Raw genomic sequence first — 6,000 nt, forward strand, 5'->3', positions numbered from 1 at the left:
ATCCAGATCATTATCAGTTCCTGAGATTCTCTTTTCTAGACAAGCATTACCAATTTGTGGCTCTACCGTTTGGCCTTGCTACAGCTCCAAGAATTTTCACAAAGATTCTCGGTGCCCTTCTGTCTGTAATCAGAGAACAGGGTATTGTGGTATTTCCTTATTTGGACGATATCTTGGTACTTGCTCCGTCTTTACATTTAGCAGAGTCTCATACGAATCGACTTGTGTTGTTTCTTCAAGATCATGGTTGGAGGATCAATTTACCAAAAAGTTCTTTGATTCCTCAAACAAGGGTAACCTTTCTGGGTTTCCAGATAGATTCAGTGTCCATGACTTTGTCTTTAACAGACAAGAGACGTCTAAAATTGATTACAGCCTGTCGAAACCTTCAGTCTCAATCATTCCCTTCGGTAGCCTTATGCATGGAAATTCTAGGTCTTATGACTGCTGCATCGGACGCGATCCCCTTTGCTCGTTTTCACATGCGACCTCTTCAGCTCTGTATGCTGAACCAATGGTGCAGGGATTACACGAAGATATATCAATTAATATCTTTAAAACCGATTGTTCGGCACTCTCTAACGTGGTGGACAGATCACCATCGTTTAATTCAGGGGGCTTCTTTTGTTCTTCCGACCTGGACTGTAATTTCAACAGATGCAAGTCTCACAGGTTGGGGAGCTGTGTGGGGATCTCTGACGGCACAAGGAGTTTGGGAATCTCAGGAGGTGAGGTTACCGATCAATATCTTGGAACTCCGTGCAGTTTTCAGAGCTCTTCAGTTTTGGCCTCTTCTGAAGAGAGAATCGTTCATTTGTTTTCAGACAGACAATGTCACAACTGTGGCATACATCAATCATCAAGGAGGGACTCACAGTCCTCTGGCTATGAAAGAAGTATCTCGAATTTTGGTTTGGGCGGAATCCAGCTCCTGTCTAATCTCTGCGGTTCATATCCCAGGTGTAGACAATTGGGAAGCGGATTATCTCAGTCGCCAAACGTTGCATCCGGGCGAATGGTCTCTTCACCCAGAGGTATTTCTTCAGATTGTTCAAATGTGGGGGCTCCCAGAGATAGATCTGATGGCCTCTCATCTAAACAAGAAACTTCCCAGGTATCTGTCCAGATCCCGGGATCCTCAGGCGGAGGCAGTGGATGCATTATCACTTCCTTGGAAGTATCATCCTGCCTATATCTTTCCGCCTCTAGTTCTTCTTCCAAGAGTAATCTCCAAGATTCTGAGGGAATGCTCGTTTGTTCTGCTAATAGCTCCGGCATGGCCTCACAGGTTTTGGTATGCGGATCTTGTCCGGATGGCATCTTGCCAACCATGGACTCTTCCGTTAAGACCAGACCTTCTGTCTCAAGGTCCTTTTTTCCATCCGGATCTGAAATCCTTAAATTTAAAGGTATGGAGATTGAACGCTTGATTCTTGGTCATAGAGGTTTCTCTGACTCCGTGATTAATACTATGTTACAGGCTCGTAAATCTGTATCTCGAGAGATATATTATAGAGTCTGGAAGACTTATATTTCTTGGTGTCTTTCTCATCATTTTTCTTGGCATTCTTTTAGAATACCGAGAATTTTACAGTTTCTTCAGGATGGTTTAGATAAGGGTTTGTCCGCGAGTTCTTTGAAAGGACAAATCTCCGCTCTTTCTGTTCTTTTTCACAGAAAGATTGCTATTCTTCCTGATATTCATTGTTTTGTACAAGATTTGGTTCGTATAAAACCTGTCATTAAGTCAATTTCTCCTCCATGGAGTTTGAATTTGGTTTTGGGAGCTCTTCAAGCTCCTCCGTTTGAACCTATGCATTCATTGGACATTAAATTACTTTCTTGGAAAGTTTTGTTCCTTTTGGCTATCTCTTCTGCTAGAAGAGTTTCTGAATTATCTGCTCTTTCGTGTGAGTCTCCTTTTCTGATTTTTCATCAGGATAAGGCGGTGTTGCGAACTTCTTTTGAATTTTTACCTAAAGTTGTGAATTCCAACAACATTAGTAGAGAAATTGTGGTTCCTTCATTATGTCCTAATCCTAAGAATTCTAAGGAGAAATCATTGCATTCTTTGGATGTTGTTAGAGCTTTGAAATATTATGTTGAAGCTACGAAATCTTTCCGTAAGACTTCTAGTCTATTTGTTATCTTTTCCGGTTCTAGGAAAGGCCAGAAAGCTTCTGCCATTTCTTTGGCATCTTGGTTGAAATCTTTAATTCATCTTGCCTATGTTGAGTCGGGTAAAATTCCGCCTCAAAGAATTACAGCTCATTCTACTAGGTCAGTTTCTACTTCCTGAGCGTTTAGGAATGAAGCTTCGGTTGACCAGATCTGCAAAGCAGCAACTTGGTCCTCTTTGCATACTTTTACTAAATTCTACCATTTTGATGTATTTTCTTCTTCTGAAGCAGTTTTTGGTAGAAAAGTTCTTCAGGCAGCGGTTTCAGTTTGAATCTTCTGCTTATGTTTTTTGTTAAACTTTATTTTGGGTGTGGATTATTTTCAGCAGGAATTGGCTGTCTTTATTTTATCCCTCCCTCTCTAGTGACTCTTGTGTGGAAAGATCCACATCTTGGGTAGTCATTATCCCATACGTCACTAGCTCATGGACTCTTGTTAATTACATGAAAGAAAACATAATTTATGTAAGAACTTACCTGATAAATTCATTTCTTTCATATTAACAAGAGTCCATGAGGCCCACCCTTTTTTGTGGTGGTTATGATTTTTTTGTATAAAGCACAATTATTCCAATTCCTTATTTTATATGCTTCGCACTTTTTTTCTTATCACCCCACTTCTTGGCTATTCGTTAAACTGATTTGTGGGTGTGGTGAGGGGTGTATTTATAGGCATTTTAAGGTTTGGGAAACTTTGCCCCTCCTGGTAGGAATGTATATCCCATACGTCACTAGCTCATGGACTCTTGTTAATATGAAAGAAATGAATTTATCAGGTAAGTTCTTACATAAATTATGTTTTTCAGATCCAATGGATAAAAAGTTAGAGGGTTACCTTAAGAAAATGTTTGTTCAGCAAGGTTTTATATTACAACCCCTTGCATGCATTGCGCCTGTCACGGCTGCGGCGGCATTCTGGTTTGAGTCTCTGGAAGAGACCCTTAGCACAGCTCCATTGGATGAGATTATAAACAAGCTTAAAGTCCTTAAGCTAGCTAATTCATTTATTTCTGATGCCGTAGTACACTTAACTAAACTTACGGCTAAGAACTCCGGATTCGCCATTCAAGCGCGTAGAGCGCTGTGGCTTAAATCCTGGTCAGCTGATGTGACTTCTAAATCTAAATTGCTTAACATTCCTTTCAAAGGGCAGACATTATTCGGGCCCGGTTTGAAAGAAATTATCGCTGACATTACTGGAGGTAAGGGCCATGCCCTGCCTCAAGACAGGGCCAAACCAAGGGCTAAACAGTCTAATTTTCGTGCCTTTCGTAACTTCAAGGCAGGAGCAGCATCAACTTCCTCCGCTCCAAGACAGGAAGGAACTGTTGCTCGCTACAGACAGGGCTGGAAACCTAACCAGTCCTGGAACAAGGGCAAGCAGGCCAGAAAACCTGCTGCTGCCCCTAAGACAGCATGAAGTGAGGGCCCCCGATCCGGAAACGGATCTAGTGGGGGGCAGACTTTCTCTCTTCGCCCAGGCTTGGGCAAGAGATGTCCAGGATCCCTGGGCGTTGGAGATCATATCTCAGGGATATCTTCTGGACTTCAAAGCTTCTCCTCCACAGGGGAGATTTCATCTTTCAAGGTTATCAGCAAACCAGATAAAGAAAGAGGCGTTTCTACGCTGTGTACAAGACCTCTTACTAATGGGAGTGATCCACCCAGTTCCGCGGTCGGAACACGGACAAGGGTTCTATTCAAATCTGTTTGTGGTTCCCAAAAAAGAGGGAACCTTCACACCAATCTTGGACTTAAAGATCCTAAACAAATTCCTAAGAGTTCCATCGTTCAAAATGGAAACTATTCGAACCATCTTACCCATGATCCAAGAGGGTCAGTACATGACCACAGTGGATCTAAAGGATGCCTACCTTCACATACCGATTCACAAGGATCATTACCGGTATCTAAGATTTGCCTTCCTAGACAGGCATTACCAGTTTGTAGCTCTTCCTTTCGGGTTAGCTACAGCTCCAAGAATCTTTACAAAGGTTCTGGGCTCTCTTCTGGCGGTACTAAGACCGCGAGGCATAGCGGTAGCTCCGTACCTAGACGACATTCTGATACAAGCGTCAAGTTTCCAAACTGCCAGGTCTCATACAGAGTTAGTTCTGGCATTTCTAAGGTCGCATGGGTGGAAGGTGAACGTAGAAAAGAGTTCTCTATTGCCACTCACAAGAGTTCCCTTCTTAGGGACTCTTATAGATTCTGTAGAAATGAAAATTTACCTGACGGAGGACAGGTTATCAAAACTTCTAAATGCTTGCCGTGTCCTTCATTCCATTCAACACCCGTCAGTGGCTCAGTGCATGGAGGTAATCGGCTTAATGGTAGCGGCAATGGACATAGTACCTTTTGCGCGCCTGCATCTCAGACCGCTGCAATTGTGCATGCTAAGTCAGTGGAATGGGGATTACTCAGATTTGTCCCCTCTGCTAAATCTGGATCAAGAGACCAGAGATTCTCTTCTATGGTGGCTTTCTCGGCCACATCTGTCCAAGGGGATGCCCTTCCGCAGGCCAGATTGGACGATTGTAACAACAGACGCCAGCCTTCTAGGTTGGGGCGCAGTCTGGAATTCCCTGAAGGCTCAGGGATCATGGACTCAGGAGGAGAGACTCCTTCCAATAAACATTCTGGAATTAAGAGCAATTTTCAATGCTCTTCTGGCTTGGCCTCAGTTAGCAACTCTGAGGTTCATCAGGTTTCAGTCGGAGAACATCACGACTGTGGCTTACATCAACCATCAGGGAGGGACAAGGAGTTCCCTAGCGATGATGGAAGTCTCAAAGATAATTCGCTGGGCAGAGTCTCACTCTTGCCACCTGTCAGCGATCCACATCCCAGGCGTGGAGAACTGGGAGGCGGATTTTCTAAGTCGCCAGACTTTTCATCCGGGGGAGTGGGAACTTCATCCGGAGGTGTTTGCCCAACTGCTTCATCATTGGGGCAAACCAGATCTGGATCTCATGGCGTCTCGCCAGAACGCTAAGCTTCCTTGTTACGGATCCAGGTCCAGGGACCCGGGAGCGGTACTGATAGATGCTCTGACGGCACCTTGGGTCTTCAACATGGCTTATGTGTTCCCACCCTTCCCGATGCTTCCTCGATTGATTGCCAGGATCAAACAGGAGAGAGCATCGATGATTCTAATAGCGCCTGCGTGGCCACACAGGACCTGGTATGCAGATCTAGTGGACATGTCGTCCTGTCCACCATGGTCTCTGCCTCTGAGACAGGACCTTCTTATTCAGGGTCCTTTCAAACATCCAAATCTAATTTCTCTGAGGCTGACTGCATGGAGATTGAACGCTTGATTCTATCAAAGCGGGGATTCTCGGAGTCAGTGATTGATACCTTAATACAGGCTAGGAAACCTGTTACCAGGAAAATTTACCATAAAATATGGTGTAAATACTTATATTGGTGCGAATCCAAGAGTTACTCATGGAGTAAGGTTAGGATTCCTGGGATATTGTCTTTTCTACAAGAAGGTTTAGAAAAGGGTTTATCTGCTAGTTCGTTAAAGGGACAGATCTCAGCTCTGTCTATCCTTTTACACAAACGTCTGTCAGAAGTTCCAGACGTTCAGGCTTTTTGTCAGGCTTTGGCTAGGATTAAGCCTGTGTTTAAGACTGTTGCTCCGCCGTGGAGCTTAAACGTAGTTCTTAACGTTCTGCAAGGTGTTCCGTTTGAACCCCTTCATTCCATTGATATCAAGCTGTTATCTTGGAAAGTTCTGTTTTTAATGGCTATTTCCTCGGCTTGAAGAGTCTCTGAGTTATCGGCCTTACATTGTGATTCTCCTTATCTGATT

This window comes from Bombina bombina, chromosome 3 (assembly GCF_027579735.1).
Source record: "Bombina bombina isolate aBomBom1 chromosome 3, aBomBom1.pri, whole genome shotgun sequence".
Lineage (NCBI taxonomy): Eukaryota > Metazoa > Chordata > Amphibia > Anura > Bombinatoridae > Bombina > Bombina bombina.